The 26,027-nt window shown below is 44.2% G+C and overlaps 1 protein-coding gene across 9 annotated transcripts in view; it reads left to right on the top strand.

The window, feature by feature from the left end:
* The window catches only part of zfhx3b (zinc finger homeobox 3b), a 418,235-nt gene that overhangs the window by 273,836 nt on the left and 118,372 nt on the right, over window positions 1-26,027 (top strand). Inside the window, exon 1 of one of the 9 annotated variants that reach the window (XM_061813998.1) lies at window positions 5,012-6,037. The exons of 7 other annotated variants lie outside the window; for them this stretch is intronic. The gene's annotated coding sequence lies outside the window, so the exon portion shown is untranslated. Of the gene's footprint in view, window positions 1-5,011; window positions 6,038-24,419; window positions 24,474-26,027 lie in introns of those variants that run through there. One more of the 9 variants, XM_061814000.1, reaches the window with a different exon arrangement.

The following is a 26,027-nucleotide window of genomic DNA, read 5'->3' as shown; positions in this document are numbered from 1 at the left end:
TCCCAATACTGACACAGCTGTGCTTTATTTATTTTTATCAAGGACAAGCAGTAGAAATAATGGAATGGTTGCAAATAGCTACCACATATAAACCATTTATTTAATCAGACATTGTGACCAGTAGAAGCCCCCTTTGGATAGCTGCGGTGTACGTTGTACTGGTTGTGCTGAAGTGAAATGTCAGTTCTGCTGAAAGTAAGCGGCGGCGCTAGATGTCCCGCTGTTGCGGTGCAGCTGTCCAAACAAAGAGAGTGGAAGGGGGGAAAAAAGAACAAGAAAAACACATTATATCAACATTTAACAACAGTTGCTCTGTAATCTGGTATTACTTCCACAAGCAAAGGAGGAGCCAGTGTCGGGGGCCAAGACGGACTTGGATACTGTTGTGGCAGGAGGAAGCCAAGTGCTCTGGGGAGGTTAACTAGAGATGTGAAGGTCTACGGACTCATCTTAATCCACAAGGCTTGTACTTAATCACTTTTGATGTGCATGTGAACATAACTCGCTTTCAGCATTCCAGCACTGGCCACTTTGAGTTCAGAGGACCAGGGCAAGGGAGGGAGGGTGGCTTCTGCTTATTGGTTAAAAAGGTCTCCGACTACGGGAATACCCGGAACCTATTTTCCTTGACATCTTTTAAATGTCCTCTCCCTTTCTTTTCTCTGGCCTCATGTGCCCTCACCATTTATTACGAGACTATTTGCATGCTGGTCTGCGTATGCACACCGTGTAAGCTGGCATGTCATTGAGGGAATTTCCAGCAACAAGAGAGCGGTTGAACAGAGAAGGATCTGTCCCCAGAACTGTGGTGGGTGGCATCTGGACATTCTTCTTTGTGTATGCGTGTGATTTCTGCCCACAGTGACTCCGTGTCCCTCTGACCTAGCCCGTGATATATTGCTGCCCAGTGGCGCATTGGATTTCTATATGAAATATGACAGCTCCCATTGGCCCTGACTTCACTCAACTTCTTGTGTAGGTTTGAGAGGAAACACTTGTCCCGGCTAATGTGCGGCGACTTTTGTAGGCCGTTTTTAATGGCGGATGACGTCAAATGCAAGCGAGATTCAAAAGCTCTTTAAATGCAGCAGACTTTTGCAGGATACGTCCCAACTGTCGTCGCAGCCATCATATATCCCGAGATGATGTCTTCTTTAATGCTGAGTTTAGAAACATAACATATCGAGACCCAACTCTGGAGTGAAGTGAAATTGATTCATTTCAGGCTCAAACCAGCATAAGTGTCGCCATTCCAAAGCCTTTATTTACCACATTTGACATTTCTAACTGTCATACAAGTCTGAAGAGACGTTAACGGATTTATAACATCTGTCCCTTTTCTCTAGTGCTTGTCCTCATATGGGTAGGGGCGCCCCAACCCAGATGAGGAGAGACGAGGTACATGCACATGTACCAAAGAGTGACACATAATTGAGAGGGAACGACGAAGGTTCCGCAAAGCAAAACTATTCGTGTTTTGTTCTGTGAAATTAATTTGTGCCTGTAATTGACATTGACTTGCGTGGATCATAGCGTACTCAGCCGCAAAACCCTTCCCTCTGAAATGGTGATTTCCTGGTCTGTGGGTATTATCATGCTCTCCCTGTTTGCTATCACTGGTCCTCTTTATAGCATGTTCAGTATCTAGCTTGTTTGACTTTGGAGGTTACACAGTACCAGTTTTGTACACTGATCATTTGACATTAGATAAGATTCACTCTATGGGACCAAAAACCCTGAAAAACTTTATGATCAGAGATTTTTCATGCTAACACGCCGCTACTTAGCATCGGGATGTAAGCTAAAGGCCCACCGCACACAAAGCGAGTCCCCCACAACCTCCTAGTAATTTGTTGGGAAGTATGCGAGATTCGACAAAAGGGTTGGCTAACCACCGCTCACCACATTTGCTGGGATTCAAACTTTCAGTGCCATCTCAATGTCACAGCTGTAACAACCAAATCAAAAATCAATTTAAGCTTTTGCAAAAAATGACAACGCACTGAGTTGTAAACGTAAAACCCAAATGATTGGCATCTGCAGTAAGTGAGGATTTTTTTTCAATAATACTCAAATATATGTATAATTTTATATGTAGCTGTTGCTAGAAAGCAAAGCCGGTCACAAAATTCAGTCAATCAGTAGTGGAATGATCTGTTAGTGCCAGAAGCCTCTCTAAATATCTACACCCCCCCCCCCTTTTTTTTTGCCTGTTCTATCTTTTGTGTGGCCATGTGCATCTTCCGTGACAAACACACCATGTTTTTGTGGTTGAACAAAAAATATAATGCTGCACAGTATATTTTATGTGAGCCATCCAAACCTGTTGCAAGGTTGCAGTTTTTCTGTTGCAGTTTGACGATAGATCTGTGTTGCTAAATCACTTGGTGTGCTGAAAAGTCTTCAATTAATTTTTTTCCATGATGGTCCCCTTCAGTCACGCTCGACCGCGTCGTTCGAGGACGGGCCAAAGACTGGAAATATGCAACAAGCCCTTTGAGAAAGCTCAGCTGTCCAAAGTGCCTGTGAAGATGTCACCTCCAAAGGCCAACTGGGTCTTCCTAAAGGGTGCATTGTCTGAATCGGGACGCCGCTCTTGGGCGACTGTGGGAAGGTAGAATTGCGAAAGGGGTGCGATTTCACAATGTCATGGTGCTATTACACGGGCGAGTATTAAGAAATGAGAAGTCGTGAGAATTCGCATGCAGACGTGCAGACAATTTGTTAGCACGAAAAGACTGTCAATCTGGAATTTTCCTGCCAAAACATTGGATCGAAATGCAGGCGCTGCATTTGCCTTTTCCTGTTTTGTCCGTGTGTGTCTGTGTTGTGTGTTATGTGTGCGTGTGTGTTGTCTAGTGGTTCAGGTGTGGTTAAAGTTGGCAGAAGATCTTCAAGCCTGCGGCAATAAACAACACAGCAGGCAGGAGGCCAGATGCAACACTACAAACTTTTAACCTCTCCCTGTGCTAATCCCTGGCTGCGCTAGTAACTCTTTTTTTTCCCTTTACTCATTCTTTCACCTCTCCCTCGGTCTTTCTTTATTTCTCCACCCACTGCTTTGTCTTCTTTTTCCTCTCTCTCTTTCTCTCCTTCAGTCCTGCTCTGCTTTTAAGTGAAGTCAGTGTGCTGACCTCTAAATAAAGGCTGGAACACTACAGCTGTTACCAACTTCAAACAGCCACTGGCTCAGAGTGGAGCCTGTGCGGGTGCTAGGGGGAGAAATAATGTGCCTATTAAAACTAACTTAGAGCCCTCTTTGCTCTCTAAAGGCTTTTAAGATCACACCAACCCACGCTTGCCACTTCCGTCAGATACACTGTGACAATGCCACAGCAGCCAGTCCAAACATGAATGAAACAAAAGGCCAGACAGACAAAACGATGTTCATTTTTGAATTATATGAAAGTGATCTTTTGTCGGTCCACGCCAGTCTGGTCCGCTCCCGCCCATTAGGGCCCCTGTTTCATCATTTAACTTGATGTCATGTCCTGGTTCCACACACACAACCGTTGAGACCCACAAATCATTCAAGCGGTTTGTTCTGCGTTCAAACCTGCACCGTTATATTTCTTTTTCCTGGCACGCGGATAATCATAACAGTCGGTTCACCAGTGCACGATAAACATTTAAATCAGCTTAGCATGTACTGGTCGGAGTTGTTATTAGCTACCCCTAGATCAGTGGAAAAAGTTAACCTCTGTATCATGGAAGAATTTGGGCTGACAAATTCCAGGTCTTGTTCTCCATGAATCATCCACCTAGATCCCACATTAATAGAACTTGTAAAAATGGAAGTTGTCTGCTATCCAAACACTCACTGAATGTCTTTGTGATAGAAAGACTGCGCCAGAACCAAAATGGAAAGCACCAGGATTAGTCACCCCACGCCTATGTTTGTTGTCTATTATTGTGAAGGCGAGGGCTGACTGCCCTTTTAGTTGGTTGAACGTTTTCAATAGTTGCTCACATTTTGGAAAAAAACACTTACAAGACCGAAAAAGTATCAGGCCGCTGCCAAATCTCTCGCCGGCCACGAGTAAGAGGAAAAGTTTCCCAAAAATTTGAAAATTTGTGTTATTACAGAGTCGTGGTTAAACCGTTTAGTCGACTTTCCTACGCCGCGTTGACGTTCAACACGTTGAGTAATCTGTAATCACATTTTGCTACTCTCATCTTCCAGTTGTCTAATTTTATGAGGACTCTCGTCTTGCCCGTCTGCAAAGTGCCCAAGTGTCGAGTATCAACAAATGATACTGACCCGTTTGTTAAAAAGAAACATGCACAGAACTTCCACTAATCATAACGACGACTGACGTCAAGAATGATCATCTTCAACTTGACTTTCATCACATTATAATCAACTAGGAAAACAAAAACCAAAAAAAAATCATTTAAACTCTGGCAGATTATAGATTTGTATTTTTTTTCCTGCCACTCTGATGCCTTCGAGATGAAAGCAGGATTTGAAAAAATATTTACAAAGTCAGATTTAAAGCCGCTAAAACTTCCTACTACCTGTATGATCTGTATTTTGAATGCAGAAAGTAGCTAGTCATTCTTTTTAGAAAACGGTACTTTTATTGTTGAACTGTAGTTTGGATTCATCTTTTATTTTAGAAAAATGATGTTCTTCTTGGTTTTGACTTATGTAGCCTCAGTTGGTGTTATATGGGTGCTTGGGGGGATGGGAAAGAATAGAAATTGAAGAACTGTATTTACAAGAATGTGTTAAGGTGAGGTGAGCCGAATATTTTTACTCACGATTATCATACTATCAAAATCTAGTGGCCTGTGTCTATTTGCTGCTACTACTAATTGATCAGAATCTGAATCAGCTTTATGAGCGAAGCGTGTAAAAACACAAGGAATTTTTTTACGGCAGTCGACGCTGCCCTGGTACGACATGACGATCATTTATAATTTGTTGTTTGGAAAACACCAACAACAGATAATTATTGTTGTTTTTTTTTTTTAAAAGTCATTATTACAAAGTCGCAGGTGTCTGGCATTCCATCTGCCTACACGGTTGTTTTGGTTTAGTAACATGTCTAGATGCTCATGATGCAATCTGCAGGATTATGTGTTAGGCTGTCGTTGTCAAATGGTTCTTAAAGGCTTGATTTTCACATGCACTTCAGGTGAGAAAGGACAAAAGACACGAAAGGACACATTGTGTCGTGTTTGTTTTTCCGTGACTCACAATACACTCTGTTAGCTTTTTTTTCCCCTGCATTGTCACTGATATTGGAATGAACACAATTAAAAGGTGGCGACTTCAGCGATAAAAGGAGCATTAAGAGAAACAAGTTGCTCTTGTTCACAAAGATTCGGACAGACTTGAATGCATTCCAGGCTGAATAGGTTGATGGAACCGGTGTCGTTTTGGACACAACGTTGCTTTCAGAACACTTGAGAGCTGACGCCAAGGTAGTAAACCAGAACCGGTGCAAATCTCTGTCGACAAGTTGTGTGTCGCGTTTTTGCTCGGCCCAGGGAATGTGTTACCTAATGGGCCGCAAAACTGCCTGGAGACCACAGCTCTCTTATCACTGATATTAGATGACCGCGCACAAAAACAAAGAGTCCATCGTGAAGACTCAGAGCCTTGCTTGAAAGGAAGAAAGAAAAAAAAAACTGGCCTTGAAAGCTTTGCTTTTTGTTTTGGACAGAAGAAAAGAATAGGTAATATTATCTTGTTCACAGTTACAAGAATCCTACTTTCAGGGGCTACCCGTGTCGAGTTTCTAATATGTATATAAAGTTTCAGTGTACAATGGATCTTTTGTCTGGAGCAAACTGAGCACACCCCCTCCTTCTCCTCATCCTCCCTTGTCTTGTAAAAAAAAAAAAAAAAAAAAAAATGCATTCATGTGCTCGCGAGGTCTCAGGTTTCCTCTGTCTTTGTGTGCCATGTCGTCAGTCGCCTCAGTGAGTAGAAATGTGCGTCCTGCGCGGGCAGGCGCACCGGCAGGGGCGCTTCCGGCCACGGATCGGGGCAGCGACGGACTCTCCCGACAAAATAACAGCGTGACAGGTAACCGAAGTTGCAATAGCCGGACAGAGGAGGCAGACGATAATTACAGAGCTTTTTGTCTTCGGCGCACTCTCCGCTGGCTACTTAAGTGCCTGATCTGAAATCTGTGCCTTGTAATTACAGTAGTGGGGCCCATTAGGGTAAAGGTCTTCCTGAGCATTATTCTCCTGCTCGTCTTTGGTGCGCGTGTGCCAGCGCGAGACCCAGGCCCCCCACTCCCACGTTACGCATAAACCGCGGCAGTGGCCGTGCAGGAGGAGGAGCGGCGGGAATTAGCCCACTCCGGTCCTGCGCCGTCGTGCGTGCACGTTCACCCACAGCCACTGACACGACAGCGCAATGACCTGTACTTAGTGCGTCTTGCCTTTCCCTTCCTCTCCCACATAATACCTTCACTGCTCATGCTGACGCTGAGGGATTTGCGTTGATTATGACGGGGCTGTCACAGTGACGAGCGTGCGGCGTGGCATGTGTCATGTCAAGTTGACACAGACTTGGGTGGCTGCGGCTCTAGGTAGACGCCGGCGCAAACGCCACCAGGAATGTCTTGGCGGCGAAATGGAAGAATGCCGAGAGATTTGCTGATGGAGACCTGGAGATAAATCTTTGGCATATGGATACGTCATCGTGCCAGCGCATCGAGAAAGATTGAAACTGAGCTAGAGGGATGTTTAAAAAAAAAAAAAAAAGTCAGACTTGGTCACATGACCTGGAGACGCGACCTATTTTGGGTCAGTGGCATTCAGTCCACTTCCAACTTTCCAACATCTTAAGTCATAAAGCACAGATCTCGCAGTCAACGTTAGACAGATCCTTCCTCTTTAAGCTGCTAGCCCTCTTAATAGATTCTTAAGCACTGGCTTTAGTGCATGTTAAACCAGGATTACCCAATCAATTATGGTCAGGACAAACAAGGATTACTTAAAACAGTACATTTTTCTTGTTGAGAGCGAAAAGCAGGATAAATGGAAGCGGCGGCGTTGCTGTGATGCAAAGAGCAGTCACGATGGGGTCACCGTGGCCCCGGGCACGGGCATCGTGGGCAGGAGGTAAATCTTCGTTTGGCTGATAGTTTCACTGACTTACCTTTTTTTTTGTTTTGTTTCTTTTCATTCTTATTGTGCTTTTGCAGGGAATATGAGTATTTCAGAAGCTTTGACAAAGTGCAGGAGATCAACCCTCATACTCGCATACTCGTCGTCCTCTCTCTGAACTCGTCCATTGTTGACATTTCAATCGCAATCACAATACCCCGCGAGTACGGACATATATATTTATATATACATACACTTGCCAAACCAGATCCGCTGCACTTGTGCGTCTTTGTTTGCGCAAGTTTTATACCCTCCCACGTGAACCAGCACCACCACCACCACACACCTCTTAGATACCGAAAATAAACAAACTTTGAAGGTGGCTTTTTACGACTCCGGATTCCAGATGATTGGCTGCTCTGCTGCCTGTGATTGTCTCGGAGTCCTGAGACAGCAAAAAAAAAACCTCAAAAACATTTCATTAAAGCTGTCTTAATGGCTGTGGATGATTTTATGTCTCATCATCAGAACCAATCCTCTTCAGAGGACAAACAGATTTGCCGAGTCTCAACCCTGTTTCCCTTTGCCCAACACATACGGTACACACTCACACTCCACACACAGACGCTCACTCACGCTCTGTTATTCATTCAGATTCCCCAGTGTTGTTGGTCGGTGGTGACTAAATACCCACAAAAAGTCAGCAGGAAATAAAAAGTCAGATGTCATTGCAAAGCAACACATCCCAGAGTGGGTAGCTCAGGAAAAACACAAGTATTGGAACACATTCCCAATACACTTACAGGAATTGATGATAGATGGGTGGATTTTTACTATATTTGACCTGAAAGAGGCCCTGCTCATCTTCTCTTTGGGGTGATGTTAGGAGCCCAGAGGGCTTGCTTTTTGTCTGCTGGAACAAAAATGGTTCTTCCCAAACAACGCATCATTCTGTATCAATTCTTTGACAGGAGGTTAAGACATGTATGTTTTGCTAACATATTAAGATTTGGTGAGCCACAGAATATATTTGCATGAATGTGAGGGGCAGAGGAGGAAGAGGGAAGCTCCAGGGAGAAGAGATAGCGAGGGGTGGATGACTTTAAATACTTGGGGTCAACAATACAGACCAATGGAGAGTGTGGTAAGGAAGTGAAGTAACTGGTCAAAGCGGTGGTGGAACACCTGGGGGAAGGTCTCTGGTGTTTTATGTGACAGAAGAGTCTCCGCTACGATGAAGGGCAAAGTCTCTAAAACGGTGCCGAGGCCGGTCATGATGTACGGATTAGAGGCGGTGGCACTGCAGAAACAACAGGAAGCAGAACTGGAGTTGGCAGAAATGAAGATGCTGAGGTTCTCGCTTGGAGTGAGCAGGTTGGATAGGCTTAGAAATGAGCTCATTAGAGAGACAGCTAAAGTTGGATGTTTTGGAGACAAGGTTCGAGAGAACAGACTTTAGACGGTTTGGACATGTCCAGAGGCGCGAGAGAGAGAGTACATTGGTAGAAGGGTTCTTAGGATGGAGCTGCCAGGCAAAAGAGCGAGAGCGAGACCAAAGGAAAGGTAGATGGATGTTGTGAGGGAGGACATGAAGACTGTGGGCGTTAGAGAGGAGGATACACGAGATAGGCTTAGGTGGAAAAAGATGACACACTGTGGCGACTACTAATCGGGACAAGCCGAAAGGAAAAGAAGAAGTGAGCCACACCCAACCACTGTTTGATAAGTTCATTTATTGCAACGTGTGACTTAACACTTTAGTTCATGTAGTGCACTTTTCGGTAGGACAACCCGTTTACAGTAGAGGTGACTGTGAAACTTCCTTCTCAATGCTCCACCACAGTGGCCTGCCCAATATGCTTCAGATACAAACAATTTCACTTTTAATATCATCATTTGATCATTGGAATATGTGACTGTGACAAAATTGCGTATGAAATGTTAAACGAGTGTCGTAAAAATACGTTGCTGAATTATCAAGACAAAGCACAACCCCTTCTATTTTCTAGCTCCTCCTCCCGAAAAACAAAACTAGTCTCTCCATTTTGTAAAAAAAAAAAAAAAAAAAAAACAACAAACAAACAATGAGACGCCACAGATAGCAGACCTTAATTAGGTCAGGCTGCTTGCTGTAACCTGATCCATTGCATTAATGACAACACCGCCCCTGTGAAAAGCATCATTGTTCTCGGGATAATTGTCCTTTTAGTTAACGTGGCCCAGGAAGGGCTCTCCTTATTAGGGGGGGGGGGCAGATCGAGGACAGCCAGTGGCAGCGGAGGGACCGGGATGGAAACGGGCCCGGTGCCACCGTGACGAGGCCACTTGTGCCCTCTGATGAAATGCCCTCGGTTGTTGCGGCGGCATTAGCTGTCCCTCGGGTGTGGCACCAGAGGGGTTGTCATTAATTATGTTTCATGAATCTTAAAGAATGAGAAGCAATCAATAAGATACAACAGATGTATGCAAATAGCATGCAGATTGAGCTGCTTAATAAGGTGACATGTTGTCACGAGGGAGCGTTTGGGAGAAAGAGGGGTCGGTGGGGTGGGTGGGGGTAAATAAGTTAAGGTCGGGAAACAAAATGTGCTGGATTATCAAACAGCTCCTCTCCCTGCTTACAGTGAATTTGTAATTTCCACTTTTCGCAGGGTTGGTATATATTTTTAGGTCGTGCCCACACAAAAATGGTTATTTTTAAAAACATGTAATGTTCTGTGCCTTTTGGCCTTGCGTCAATACTCAAACTCCTTTTAGGTCAACCGACTTTTTGGAAAGGCTTCTAAAATAAAAAACTCAGTTGTCAGCGTTTGCAAATAAATATATACAGTGACGAAAATAAGTATTTGAACACCCAGCTATATTGGAAGTTCTCCCGCTTAGAAATTCATGGAGGGGTCTGAAATTTTCATCGTAGGTGCATCTGTGCGAGAGATAATCCATGAATAATTCAAGTTGGGTAAAATGAGCTTTTGGTTAGGGGCATCGTTGGCAGTGTCGCGGTACACGTGGCTGACAGCGGGGCAACCGTTGCGGGATCGTTTCTCACGAATGGTTGTCAGAGTATGTGTGCACTGTGATTGACTATTAACTAATCCGGGGTGTGGTCTCTTTCACCTACAGTCCATATATCATATCATATGCAGAAATTGATTAATGTATGAAACAATAAGTTTAACAACCTGGGTGTGTTTTTCCATCTGGTCTGACAGCATTGGTGCGTGTAGACCTATATAATCCTTCAAAATTTGAGCAATCAAAATGGTGCTGCTTGCGTCTGAACTGGAACAAGTAAGAGGGAGCACATTACTCCAGTTCTGGCCTCCCTCCACTGAATGCCTGTGCACTTTAGAATTCATTCTGAGATTCTCTCTACAAATCTCAAAATGGTCTCGCCCGTCGCTGCGCTCGTGCCTGGTGCCTCAGACCAGCTGACCAGCGGCTCCAGGAGGTAGCGAAGTCTAAGCGGAAGCTAAGAAGGGATAGAACATTTTCCTATTACAGTACTGGTCCACGTTAGACAAGCCCTTTCGTTGACCGTCTTTGAAACCCGCCTCAAAATCCTATTCCTTGGTGTTCAACATAGCATGAGCTGTGATTTTAGTATCATTTGTTTTCTTTAATTGGAAATCAAGCAAGGTTGGGATTAAAAAAAAAAAAAAAGGCGAGCAGTGCTATTGTTTGGACAGTCTGTTTGGGTTGCGAGAGAAGGCAGGAAAGGTTATTTCACCTGCTTGAAAAGGTGCACTCCCATCTTGGTTGCATCCAGCCAGCTGCAGCTGCTCGAAACGCTATACCTGTCTTTCAAGCAGGAAAGGGAGGACAGTTGGGAATTAACTGCTGCCTCATCTTGGCAGCAGCCAACAATGCTGTCTGTCTTCCATTCATGGTAAGCTTGCGAGGGAAACACCGATAGTGGCAATGTCCGAAAGAAGGAAGGGAATAATTCATCTTGTACAGGGCACGTGCATGTAGTATATTTGTTTTTCCGTTCTTTGTTGACCACCACAGTATGATAATATAATCCTCCTCAAATGGCTTTGGAGCCACCTCCTGGTCTTGATTTGGTCAGAGTGTCAAGGCTTGATTACGCCCGGCAGTTTCCTCTTCAGGACAGTGACGGTGAAATCCAAGACAAGAAGCGCTTCGGGAGGCCAGGACAGTCCAAGGAGAGGCCAAGGAACAGGTGGTGACCCTCCTCAGTCTGGGAGTATCTTATTGACGTGGGCCCAGGGCCGAGATTGATTACTTTATTGTATTGCCATGAACCTCAGTGGCCAGGAACCTCTGGTTGACCCTGGCAAGACACAGAATCACACTGACCATCACTTTAGGTAAAGAGTTATGTGGCTTTGACCTGCGCTTGAAAAGGGGAGGTCTTGACCTACTCAGCCAGTGGCCTGAGTGCGGAACAGAAGTGGGCCAGCGGTGTCAGCTGAGGTAATTTAGAGGCTCGGGGTGGGGGGGGAGCATTTTTGGACAGCATGTCTCCTGACTTTCAGCCCTTCTTCTAATTCACTAGTATCTATTGTCAGTAGTGAACAGGGAAAGGCTAATTAATCCTCTCCAAAGTACAGTAATGGCGTGACGAATCAATATATTTTATATACAGTATACGCGTGGTTTTTGAGTAAAATGCAGGGATAAAATTTTGTGTGATGATTCTTCTTTATCAAGATAACACTAAATAGATCATAGCGAACTGGAGTGATAGTTTTTTTTTGCAACCTTGCAATGATTTATGGTGGGTGTGGGTGTGACCACGTTGCTTTTCTAAACAACGCGGGATGGTGTTCTTCTGGGTTCAAAGCCGCACCGCCTCGTCTGCTGCCCTGCCAACGCAGGACATGACAGCAGGCATTGCAGGGGCCTCGACCAGACGAAAGGCTGTTTCCGCTACCGTGCGTTCCCACTTCCACTTAACTGACAGATTTTTTTTTTTTCTTCTTCTTTGCTCTATATTATCTTTTGTTGTCAGCTGCAACCTCTCATCGCACTCGCGCGCACACAAAAACAACCGTCATGCACTCACCGGGTTCGGTGACTAGTTTATTTCTGAGATGCGTTCGCCACTCGCTTTCCCTCCCTTCAGCGGTTGGCTTTGTTTAATGCGTTCATTTCTTGGGCAAACGTTTCCTGGTGTTTCCTTCAGTAGAACAGATGGCTAAATTGTTCCTTTTTAACAAAGCATCCTATCCAAGTGACTCCCCCTACAAAAAAAACTATGGAATGTTTCTACTCGGGCATGCTTTATCTATCACCCTATTTAGCACTCGTTTCCTTTCTGATTAAAAGGAAGCACGACAATGGGCGAGAATGTCAATTTTGCTCGAAATGCATCAACTTTGTGCACATACCACGCTTAATGTCTGTGGTTACAGTTATTGCTGTGGTCACTGTGAACAATCGGCAACATGTTTGTTTGTGTGCAACACAATTGTTGCAGCGGTTGATCTAATTCATTGAACAAAATTTTGCCCAGTGATGAGTTTGGATCCTTTCGAAGGATTTTTCCACTGCATTCCAGTAAAAAGATGATGTCACAAAAAGGGTCAGCATTTAAATCGATGTTAAAAAAAGGACAAACCTAAACCTATAAAAGTTCGAACTTAAGATGCCTTTTGGCTTATAGATGGAACGTCTTCAACCAGCAAGAACAGTCTGGTTGCCTCGATTCCCCCTTCGCCGATTGCCATAACGTCTGAGAATCTCCACAGATGTATGGACAAACCTAAACAAATATGTGAAATGAAATACGATTTGAACTATAAATGTAAAGATGAGATTCATCGTGATCTTATTTGTCCATCCATCCATTTTCTTTGTCGCTTATCCTCACGAGCGTCGCGGGGAGTGCTGGTGCCTATCCCAGCTGTCAACGGCAGGAAGCGGGGTACACCCTGAACTGGTTGCCAGCCAATCGCAGGGCACTGATCTCATTTGTTAATACAAAAATGTAACATGTGCAGAGACCTCTCTCTCTGTTCACGTGAGATAATAAATTATTCAAATTTGTTACTGTTTACAAATCCAAGAACTCTGCGCTATGATTTTACAGACGACAAAAGGCGTGAAATAATTTACTCCATTACATTTACCCAAATAACATTTTGGATAAATTGTACTTGCGAGAGTAGTTTCAATGAACCAAACTTGAGAATCAAGAAACAAAAATCAATACTTTTACTCTGCTAGAATGGTCGACTTGTATTTCTCTATTATTGCGATAGATTACTGAAATAGTGGCAGGTGTGTGTGGACTCCCATATATTATTATTGTTTTTTATTTCATTTGATTTTTGTTCTTAATCAGACATTGTTCACAATTTACTCTCGTAGTTTTTTTTTTGAGTACTTTCTTACCCTTACTCAAATAAATGTTTGGAGGACTACAGGACTCTTACTTGAGTACAATATTTGGCTAGTCTGCACACCTCTGCAGGTGGCAGGTTGTGGTTAGAAAACCTTCCATACCTACCTGTGTAAAGAGAGTAGCGCAAGACTGAACCCATGCAAGTGCTAATTACTGAAAATCATATGGTGATCGGCGGAAAAACAGATGTTCCCTCAAAATAACCCCCTCCCTGCAACACCACAAAACACACAGGCCATCCCCCTTTTTTTTTTTTTTGTCGTTATGCACGTACATTCCTTAGACGACCGTTTAACAAACACACTGACAACTTCACTTCATTTTTTGTATGCTTCTGCAAAAATAAAATAAAATAAAATGGGGTGGGGGTGGATTGGGCAATTGTTTACTTATGTTCCTCTGACTCTGTACCAATTAACACTCAGCCTCCATTACATTGAATGGGTATAGTGTAGTATTGGCTAGGTGGGTCGTGAAAATATTGATCGCATTGACCCGTCATCTGAACCATGAGAAAATGTTGAGCTGCACATTTCTTACTGCCGCCCCTGGATGAATATGCTGGTGGACTTGAAGCTGTTTGGCCACAACAGCAGTTAGGGATGCACAACAATCGTTTCTTTCTGTGGCCATTTTCTGCATGCATTATACACGTTTCAATAAAATTAAAGCCCGTGCACCTACGTCATCAAATCACGTCACTGGCCGCAAGTGCCGGTCAAACAAACCATTCTTCAATGCTAAGTCGGTTGGAGACGACGTCCAGAGTTTTGTCTGACACCGTTAAACATTTAGAATGTGATGATAAACGAAGGTACGTGGAAAAATGAGAGACACTTGGCATAGAGGACCCATAATTAATGCCGAAGTCGATGTTTTCGCCGATAAGAAATTGGACTATTAACCAGCTTCCGCTTGTCTTGGACAACTGGATCTAATAAATCGCTTGGATAGGCTTCAGCCCCTGTACACGGAAGCGCGTTTCACCCACACGAACTTCGGTAAACCTCTGTGACCGATGGTTTATTTTCTTTTTTTAAATACGCATTGGACTCCTTTGAGGACAATGCATATTGGAAAAAAAAATCTGTCAAGGAAAAGTTTACCAAAGATTAACGTGTGGTTGCAACACCCTTTGTGTACGTTGGAGACGACTTCCTGTTTTTTGTTTTAAACGCATTGTTCTCAAATGAGCCAATTTTCCATTATAAATACTTTTTGGTAATTTGAGATTGAGAAGAATAGTCTCGACCTGAAGTGAAGTGATCGTTACACAGGCATGTGCATTTCGTTGGGCACCATCCATCCCCTTTAATTGCCGAAATCCATCGATCTTTTCCAGTCTTTTCATCTGGTATTCCATAGAATGACCTCTTTGAATATCTGTCTCGTCTCTTGTAACGACCAACAGCACAACAAGTCTCGGGCATTCTGAATATTCTGCTCCGGTTCAATGTCCCCCACGCTGTCGAGCAGCTCTTTTTGACCGGCAATATGGCGCCGTGAAAATGGTGACGTCACCTGCATGAGCTCGATAGCGTTTAACTGTGTCTCACCATTGAAGTTCCCCCTCATTCAAGAACAGGAGCACCTTCACTCGCATCAGTGGTTACTTTCACGAGACCCTCTTGTACCACCGTAGTGTGCAGTTAGCTTGCGAGCGCTGACGACACCTTGATGGCACAATTTTGAAAATAAATAAATAAATAAATAAATAACAGACGGGTATTGTTACTTCAATTCCCTCAAAAGGACGTTGCGGACATGCCTGACGGCAGTGTGGAAATCCCTGTAACAGCCTGCTGAGATATATGATTATTATTATGACCTATTCCAGCCACTGGGAGCTTTAAGTGTATCCATTTTCATGGCTCAAACATGTCGAGATTTGTCGACATAAGAAAGATACTACACAAATTAGCATACATTTCACACATAGAGCACACATGCCCAAAGTATTTGAGTTCAGAGACAATGGCTTGATTTGTTTTTTCAAGATTTTGAAACCAACTTACATACATTGTGTGATGTTTTGTTCATGATGAATGAACTTTAGTTGCGTTCAACGCATCTTTGTTTCAACACACTGGCCTACATGTGCTTCTAATGAGCTAATCGACACACACCACACCCAAGCTCTATTGTTTGGGGACCTTCTGCATAGAAGCATTGTCTCCCCACCCATATTGAAGTCCTACCCACCCCTTTGCACACGTTTCCCCTCCCCAACACACGCCTTGGTAGCCAGTCAAAGGGCAAACCAACTGTCCTAACTCCTCAAGGTGCACCTGGCATCCACAGGTCCACTCCAGTTACATCCTCCCAATTACAGGTTATGAACCAATTAGTCGCCGTCTCATTTTACACCATCAAGGCTCCCCCTTGTCACGACTCAAATAGGGGGGCATCTGTTAGAGATGCACCGGCGTCGTATCAGAGACAGCGTGAAGCGGGCGGCGGGGAAGCTCCTGTCAAGGAAGCTCAAAGGAGCTTCTGTGGCGTTTTCTCTCTTTGACTCTGTTCTTTTTTTTTTTTTTTTTCCCAGAGCAAGATGATGGTTGACATGTAAATACCTCTTACAGAACAGTTGTCTCCAGGCAGTTGCTTTAGCAGAACTCCAACATGCGCATACAGTGAACCGTGGTGGGGGTAATTTAACCTGCCAATTTTTAATTTGTAGTAGCACTCAAATTTAACTTTCAGGCCTTGCTCAAATTCGTACTTTCTTGTTTACATGGTTCGGTGTTGATGTTGTTTTCAGTCCCCTGCAAAGAAGTGTGCACAAATGTTTATTTATTAGCAATTTCTCTCCTTTCTTCCATCCATCCATCCATCCAATTTCTGAGCCGCTTATCCCCATGAGGGTTGCGGGAGTGCAGGAGCCAATCCCAATTGTCATCGGGCAGGGGGCGGGGTACACCCTGAACTGGCTACCAGCCAACATTCACACTCACAATCACACCTAGTTGCAAGTTCGGCTCTCCAATGGTTTTTGTGATGTGGGAGGAAACCGGAGTGCCCGGAGAAAACCCACACAGGCACAGGGAGAACAGGCAAACTCCACACAGGCGGGGATGGGATTCGAACCCCGGTCCCCAAAAATGTGAGGCAAATGCTCTACAGCTGCTCCACCGTGCCGCTAATTTTTTTCCTGTTGAATGGAATTAGAATTGTTCCCAATGACCGAAAATCTTAGGTACACATCTGCACTTCACCGTTGTTTAGCTCACATTGAGTCATATGACACAAATATTTTTTTATGAATGATCACCTAAATACTGCTGCGTGCCAGTGTACCAAATAATGTGGCCAGTAAGTGTACCTATTCCCTAGATACTTTATCTTACCTTATGTCTTTTTCCACTGGTGAATATGAGCTTGTACATGTGTGCGAAACTCGTTCACAGAGCCAGCATGTGTAAAAAAATAATACCTTGTAGGGATGTCCCGATCTGATCTTGTCATTAACAATTTACTGGTGTCAGGAGGGAAAAGAATCTGATTTCTTTCTTTTCTTCATGTTAAAAGTTCATAACATGATGAAATGATCACGGGTTACAAAGATATTACCAAAGAGAATCGTATTGAGACTCCTTTGTGTGAATAAATACAGAGCTGAGACAGTGGAGACATTTGGGATATGCTCTCTTTTTCTTCTTAATTCATCACAGCGGTGTTGGATCGAGACTTGTTATCGGCAGGTACTCCAAATCAAGTGACTTGGACTCAGACTCGGGCGCAAAAAAAATGTGATCAGGGCATTCCCGACACCTTATGCTACGAGGGACTGGTACTCCGATCCAGCGTGAAGGTTGAAAGTCAGCCTCCAGGTTTTTTCAGTTTATTTTTTCAACTTGTTTGCTATCTTTTTATTTCAAAATAGTGATTTCATCATCAAACCCGACCGTTAAATGTCCATTTTCCAAACCTGAAAGGTTTAACATCCTGTGACAGTTCCGTTTTGGTTTTGTTTTGTGATCGGGACATTAGTCGCACTGTAAGTAGCGATTATATCGATGTCGTTCGCCAGTATTTATGTGTGGTCACATGTGTTGTAAGTCTTTTAAATTCTTAATGTGGTCACCCTTGTCATCTGGGGCTGAATTATAATGTTATATAGTGCAGCGTGTGTGAGCGGGTGAGAGGATGAAGAAAGTAGACGAAATCAGGTCCTCCTCCTTTTAAAATCAGCATGTTTTATTGAGTCTCCGGCAAAGGTAACTTCGATATATCTGCATTTTACACAGAACGTGGTGGAGTTTTTACGACCTTGATACATGTCTTCCCTCCCCAGCAGGCCTGAATCAATTGATATTATGTGTCAAAAAAGTAATCCTGCGGTCCTCCTCACGTGGTTTCTTTTTCCCTTGCAAGATGCGTCTGTCACTCACTTGATCCTGCAGCTCATTATCACCGCTCTAATTTACAGTTGTGCTGAGCCAAGGCAGGCCTTCTTGAATTGTCTCAACATGAGACGTCATCATCACCATCATCGTCATCATCATCGAGGAGAGCCCACAACCAAATCCCCCGGAAAATATTTGCTCATGCTTTGGCCAACTTTGTCCATCTTCAAAATCTCTTTTTTTTTTTTTTTTTTTTTTTGCGGGGGGGGGGGGGGGGAGAACAGGCTCCTACTCTTTAAGCTATTACTCAATTTTCTGAAATATCGGGAATGCTGACAGTGATACGGTACCAAAAACAAAGGAGCGAAAGGAGGGGAAAAATGATTTTGATCCTTTCCAGATATAACAGCTTCCACTATTTTAGTGTCTGTTTGTGGATTGTGACATTATCTCTGGTCTGGTTCATTCCAGGGGTGTTCACTTGGGTTAAGGTCTGAGTTCTGTGCAAGTTTTCGAACACCACTCATCCAAGCATGGTTTTAAGGGCCTTGTAGTGTGGACTAGGAAAAGAAAGAGTATTTTCAAATATTTCCAACACAATTGAAAGTTAGGTTGAACTGATTAATCTGTCGATCTTACTCCACTGCATCGACATATAAAGCTTGAAGTCGAATGAGTGCTATTCATGTCTTCCATCGGGCCAATTTACAGAGGACTTGACATTCACTCAGATTATCCAGCTAACAAGGCGATTTAGTCTTCATACATCTGCGTGGGTGCGCATCTACAAAAATCTAAGCGGTTAGCCTCATTAGCGTCGACTCTTCCAATCACCGGTAATCTTATAATATTCATACCAGCGGGACAACCAGACTGGCAGCAAAGACGTCTTGGCGTAAAACTAGCTCCCTTTCCGTCGCCAAAATATTATCTCCAATAACACGCGGGCAACAATTGTGTGAGTCAAACTTTGATACTACAACACACACAATCAAACCGTACTGTGCTACCAGTTTTTTGGAAAAAGTCGACCAAAAATTAGATTGGTAGCACAAATGTCCTGAAATATAATAAACGTACAGCACAATTGAACAAGAAATCGCTAAGCAGAGAAAGTTCATTTTGGTGAGGGGATCCTGGCTCCAGTGTCCCATCTTGCAATACACTATGAAATAAAAGATAAGATTTTCTGGCTCACTCAGGAGAAACATCCTCAGAGCTGCAATTAATTACAACTACATACTGCTTTCTTTCGGCTTGTCCCGTTAGGGGTCGCCGCAGCGTGACATCCCAGATGAACGCTCATATTTGTTTGGCGCAGTTTTTATGCCGGATGCCCTTCCTAATGGGGAGTGGAGGCCCCAGTGGGATACGACCGCTGGTGTACCAAAACCAGTGCGCTAACCACTGAGCTATGGGGCCTCCCAACAATTACAACTACAATTAATTACAACTACATATAGCATTATAAAAATTTTATTTATTTTTTTTTTCATCTTTTTTTTTTATTTTTTTTTATTGCTGGTGCATTGAAATTTGTCTTTGCGTTGAACTGGCAAACCTGGAGCAAAATTGTCATAACCAGAACTCTAGTGCGGACCCAAATGCACGACTCGGTACGCAGGAAGGCAGTTAAAAGGTCTTTATTTGTTCCGAGGTCGTAAGCCGGGAGGTCAGTCGGAGAGAGCAGCAGTATCAAGGACGTTAAGCTTACTGACTTGGTCGGAGGACAGGCAGAGGTCGATACACCGGGATTCGGGATCAGGAAGTGCTGGAATGAGGCATGGGTGGCAACGATCTGGCAAAGCCAACCCGTCAGCTGGGCCCTATATATACAAGGGTTCGTAATAGCAGATTAGGGGTGTAGGGGAACCAGGGCTAGGACCGGAAGGACCATGACAAGAATGGGGTTCGGGACCACTGCACTGTACTCTCACTGTACTCTTTAGATGCTCAACCCCCGTCACAAAAAGCATTGAATTATACAAAATGTTCTTGATAAAATGGAAGATTAAGATTTAAGAGGCCCGGTCCACCCCGTAAGTGGTGTGTTTCAGTAGCCTTGTTTGTATAGTGTACGGTTGGCTGCAGAGGCGCCACACAGAGATGTGACACTTAATATATATAGTGCAGTACAGATATTACTTACACATGCAATGAAGTCTTTGCAAACACATGCCTGCGCACTTAAGATATGTTCCTGTCCTCTGAGGAATGTGTTGGCTCTCTTGGCAAAGTTTGACCTTTAGACCCTGAACTCACATGACTGAACCCCCCCACCTCCCGCACACACACACAAACGCAATTTACGCTCAAACAATACACACACTCAATGACTTTTATCTCCCCGCCCCTACTTGGAATTAGAATCCACACCACTTGGAAATTCAGGTCACAGATAAGGAAGCCAAAAATAAATGGAAGCAAACACAGGGTCAAGTCTTCCAGGAGGATGTGGAAGTCAACCCAGGAACACATGCGCCCTTGGGGGGGCTCGCTAAAAGTGATCCCCCGGCCAAGTTGAGTTGTGCCGAGGCGTGCGCTCAGCGGGCTGCCCAGCTGGGGCCCAGATGTGGCATCTGTGTCACGCGGAGCCCGAGATGCGGCAGATAAGAGGTCCGGTGGGCCCCCGGTTTCGGGTCTGTTCCGCGGCGGTTCGAGCTTATGTGTCGCGGTTGTTGCGATCTGAACTTTGACGCCCCCCCCCACTGTCATGCTTAATGCCTCACTTCCCGAATACGGCTCGGCCGTCCTGATTTATATCTACCAGGTGCTACAGTGTGCACGCAGCGCTGGGATGACAGGAGGCATGTGGCCATTTCATTAAGGCAAATGAACAAGGGCAGCAGTGTGTGCATGTGTCTGTGCAGATGAGGGACAAGGGTTGGGGGGGGGACGGAGGGACGGACGGGGGCTGCTCTTTCTCAAATATAGCTTCACACCGCTGAGGCTGTCACAACATTCAGTGCAGGGGGAGGGGGGGGGGGATATTAAGAATGTATTACCACTTAAAATATCAAACAGGTTTCTGCTTCTCCCTTTGTCTCATTTGTCTTTTTCCTTTCATTCTCTTTCTTCGAATAGAAACAAACAGCAAAAAAGTTGTTTTACCGTATAATCCTGAGAATTTACATTTCGACATTTGTGTGTTATGCTGGACTGTCCAGCTGCTTTCACTCTGACCTTTTTCCCATTTGCCACAGTTGAGAGATGTGTGCCACCGGGGCCTTTCGCACTCTCGTTTTCTTTCTCTCTCTCTCTCTCTCTCTCTCTCTCTCTGCCACACACACACACACACACACACACACACCTTCCGGCTACATATTTCCGAATAGCTAGAAAGAAAGAAGCGTTTCATTGTCTGCAATCGAATTTTCGAATTGGGTTAGTCGGGTGCCGGTCGCAGTCGTCTCGCGGCAGCTCTCCCTCATGCTCGACGAGGTTTCCCCGGAGGTCTCCGACTTGGAACGGAACTCAGCGACTTAAATGGCTAACGGCGAACGGCTTGTTGTTCACGTTGAGCGCAGCTTTTGATCGAAAGAAAAATTAGTCGTTTTGTTCACTCAAGGGTTTTAAGAATAGCGGCGTTAGGTATTCGTCACGCAGTCGTGGACTTTTGTACGTTTACCGTAAAAAGTTTCTTCACTACTGAGGAGGAACATCCATTTCCGTGCTTTCCTTTAGTATCCCTCTATGTGAGAGTGGCTCACATTGGTTCATAATTTGTCACCGTAAAGATTTTCCATTCCACCGGCATATAAAATGCATGCAAATGAACCGCCTTCCAGCAGTTTGTAATCGAGTATTACATACTGTAAATGCTAAGTGTATTTTGCTTGAGCAGGAATGAGTGCAATCTGCATTTGATGAATGTATTACGATGATGGTAAGCCACGGCTAATTACAGGGTTCACGGTGTTCGAGTGTGAGTGGGAACTGGAGATGAATGCCTCTATGGTATGAAAATAACCGTACATTCAGCATCGTGTGTATTAAGGTCACAATTATGAGAAGAGCTTTTGCTAAAAAGAAAAGAATTTAGGACCGGCCTTTGAGAAGAACTGTTTTTTTTTTGTTTTGTGTTTTGTCTCTTGTGGTGAGGATATTTTAACTTTTTCTTTCTAACTCTTTGTCATTAATGACTTTAGCAAATGTCACAGAGAGAGCAAAGGGTTTGGCTGTGCAAGGTCGTCAAAAAAGCCCTCTAATTATTTATCCAGGATATCCTAGTCTAGAATTAGAGGGCAGCTCACCAATGGCTTTCATGCATTTTTTCCCCCCTAAAAAGAAATAATTTCCACCGAATGTTTTTACTAGGACACTCTCTAATCCCTGGTGTGTACTGTGTCTTTGACATTTGTGCATGAGTCTTCACCACCTCTCGGTATCAGCGCGCGCCGAAAAGGATAGTAATTGAGCCTTTTCCGCACTTAAACGCTGTGCAACTTTCCGCATCTCTGCTCTCACCCTAGACAGCTTCCAACCACATTAGACTGCTTTTTCGCTCATTTGGCCTTCGCATGCCTCCTAAATGGGATCATCCCGCCGCCGAGGCCGAGACCTTAACGCGAAGACCGGGCCAGCGCTCGCTCTGGCTCCGGTGACATATCCGCACGTGTTCCTTTGCGACTTGCCTTCCCACCGGCGAAGATGCTTTTAATCAATACGCGGGCGCCTTGCGTAACGAGAGGTTTTTCTCATGACTGCTGTTCCCTTGAGAATTCTTTGTTTGTCTTATTCAAAGTGCCAATGAACACAGTGTTTTACCAGGTGCAGGACCGGGTCATTACTAAGGTATTTGTTTTCCAGATTACACAAAAAGGCATAGGATTATAGACGTGTTATCTGTGTCCCCTTTCTGTCTGTCAAAGCATGATCCTCGCGCAGGGCCGTAGCCAGGATATTTGACTTCGACACTTTCAGAGATGACATTCCTGGTGCTCTCTTCCAAGGAACAAATGCCGTCTGTAAATGTTTACTCTCAGACAAATATAGTGTAAACTTGTGGATGACAATTTGCATACACCCAAAAAGTAGACAAGGTGTGGGCGGTATATATGGTAATCGGTATCAGGCCGAGGCTAGGTGCTAAGCTAACCTTTTCTGCACCATCTTAAAAGGGAAATCCAGTGCTTGCATGAACAGTGTATCCAATAGGTCACGTAATATGCACCCTATTTTGACAATGTGATGTTAAATCCTCTCTCATCTCATAGTGTTTTGAGATAAAGAAGCAGGCGGTGATGCCGAAGCTTGGCTAAAGGCCTCCGCCACCACCGAAGCTCGGCTAAAGGCCTCCCCGGACGTCGAAGCTCTGCTCGCGGCCCACCGCCGGAGCTCGCTCGTCAGGCTCCGCGTCATTCCCGTCCGAAGAACCATCCACGGCTGCCGGCCTGGAGCTCCCGGGGGCCCCATGTTTACGCACTTATGTTGCACGTAGGCCTCCGAGTAGTCAAGACTTTCCGCCCCAAAAAAAACATCCGAATATTCAACATTAATTACAGCCACAGGTTCAAATCTGTATGGAAGTATTCCTCCGTCTTCCTGGTCAACCGATTCTGCTATTTCTTCATCAGATGAGGATAAATCAGAGAAATCAACGCTGGGCACCGTTTGGAACAGCACGGTACACGTCACATCCGACGTAAATCATGTGACTCGCGAAAATGGCAGCACCCCTGAAAATTCTTAATTATCCACAAATGACTTCTCAAAACAGTATTAAATGAGAGAGGATTTAGCATACATTGTCAAAATAGGGTACATATTACATGACCTATTGGATACACTGTTCATGCAAAGCACTGGATTTCTCCTTTAAGAGCTGCGGCTGGCTAGCTCATGTGGCTAAATACCGTCCAGAGACGCCCCTCTGACTTGCTAATTCTTCGTCTCCATGCCTTTCAAAAAGCTAAACTTCCGACAGGTATCAGTATCACCAAAGGAGGACAAGGAGTCGGTAATCATGAGACACACACAGAGGGGGGGGACAGAAAAGCTGTGCTAACCGCAAAGCTACCGTCGAATATGACAAAACCCCAGAAGTCTGACTGGAAGTGCGTTACAGCGGCGAGTAGTCAACTTTGTACAGCAAATTAGCAGGTAAATTATTAAGTGTCGGGAGCGAAATAATACAACAGCTAAACAGCACGCATACGTGTCAGAAAACTGAAAATGAATCAATACATTACTGCATACATCAGCTAGGTCGAGGAACCGATTAGGTCGAAAGTATTGCGATATATAATATCTTAAACATTTATAGTATAATAACCCCAATGCTTGTGAGTCATTTTGGTTACAGGGGATTAAACTACAGTTGCTGATATCTTAAACATTTACCTAAATTCCTCCAAATGAAACCATTTTATTATTGGTCTCCCAGTCAATATTGTGGCTCCTTATGGATTAATATTTCAAGGGTATTGACCATTTTAATAACCGTGTTTGTGGTTTCCTCAACTGCCATCCTGATGGAAGGTGTTTTCAATCGCGCGTGGTGCCCCACGCTCCTCTTTTAAGCAGCAGCGCTGTAAACATTCCAAATTTTCTAAATTCATACTTCACATTTTTTACTCACGCCTTGCTGATGTTTTTCAGCGCATGCTGATGTGTGCTCCGTTGACCTTGGGTTCACCCTCACTGCCACCCTCTTGCTGTTTCTGTGCTGAAAATGAAACTGAGTGAGTGCAAACAGAAGCTTTTAAAGCTTTTAGCATATTTCCTCTCGTGAGAGAATGTTTGCTTCCAGCGGATATAAATAGGGGCAGATTTTATAATTAGTAGAAATGAAAGACCTGGGGCTCACACACTATGATCAGCTACTTTCCCCCCCTTCATCTCTGACCTTCTCGTTCTTCCCTCGTGTTCGAGTCCTCTTGCACGTGTCTGTTTTCTCTCTCATTTCCCTCACGGTCTTGGTGAATTTTGTACATTTAGCAGTTTTCCCGAGACGTATCGTGTTTGGTGCTCGGCTAAAATAGTGCCAGTGCCGTACAAGGTCACAAGTTGTCTTCCCAGAGTTTCTGCATTCCGTACGATGGGAAAGTCAGCGGCGCGCGCTAATTGATGCGCGGCTGCACGCTAACCTGGAGCAAATCGTTCAATTCGTATCTGATGGATTCAAATTTTGATGTCTATCTTACTAATCTGATAAGTATTTTTTTTAAAAAAAGAAAAGAAAATCTCCAGCCGTCTCCGTCTCATGTCATCCTTACGCCAAGTTGCAAATTACCAAATATTTATACAATGCTATCTTTGTTTCCAATTGATATAAGAAATGATGCATACAGTTTCTAACTGAATTTTAATTGTTTTAAACATGCTCATGATTGTCATTCTTGGGATTGCAGGGCAAAGTATTGAAATGCATGCAAATGATTACTCTATACTTTGACTGTTCTCACTTTATTTTCCTGTTGAGCGAAATTACGCGAGCCGACAACCCCCCCCCCCCCCCTCCCCTTTGTGCCGGTTCTTAATTGCAGGGCTTCTTGCTGCGTGTGCACCGCTTCCCTTTGCTTTGCCACCCGCCAAGTCTCTCACTTGCACGCCGTACAACCCGGTAATTAACCCACAGTTAATTAACTACTTCTAATTACACAAGCACGCCGCTTCGATCTCACCATAAGAAACCTGGGAAAACAGCCGCGAGTGGAAATCACTCACTGAGGTCAATGGAGCTTGTTTTAAGTCCTGATCATGTCCCAATCATGCAGCCGTTAAGGACTCACATCTTGTACAGTCGAAATTAGGGTGGGAAAAGATGCAAGATGATTTAGAAAGAGTCTTGAATCGGGTACACTTATTTTGATGACAAGTGAGGTAAATGATTCCATAATGAACTCGAATGGCTGGCAGTGGAGCTCAAATCTCTGCCAAGGCCAAATATTAAAACTTTGGACCTGCACCAAATTGTGCAGTTGCCGTATTTTGAAACCCATCTACTGCACGTAATTGAACGTTATCGTAAAGGCTTTTATGTGAATCAAAAAGAAATTAACAACTTGGAAAATTATTATTGAGAAAAATGGTTGGATAGATCCCGCACATTTACCTACACCTGCACCCAATGTCAATGTGTAATTCTGCTTATCAATAAGCATATAAATGAACTCCTTCACTGGTCAGTACACTTACTACTGAGAAACGTCATTATTTTGATGTTATCCTTTTATGACTTTCTGGTATTGTCAGGGGGGGAACGGTGGATCACCTGGTTAAAGTGTTGGCCTCAC

This window comes from Syngnathoides biaculeatus, chromosome 3, assembly GCF_019802595.1.
Source record: "Syngnathoides biaculeatus isolate LvHL_M chromosome 3, ASM1980259v1, whole genome shotgun sequence".
Taxonomy (NCBI): domain Eukaryota; kingdom Metazoa; phylum Chordata; class Actinopteri; order Syngnathiformes; family Syngnathidae; genus Syngnathoides; species Syngnathoides biaculeatus.
This window is presented reverse-complemented; position numbering and strand designations above follow the sequence as displayed.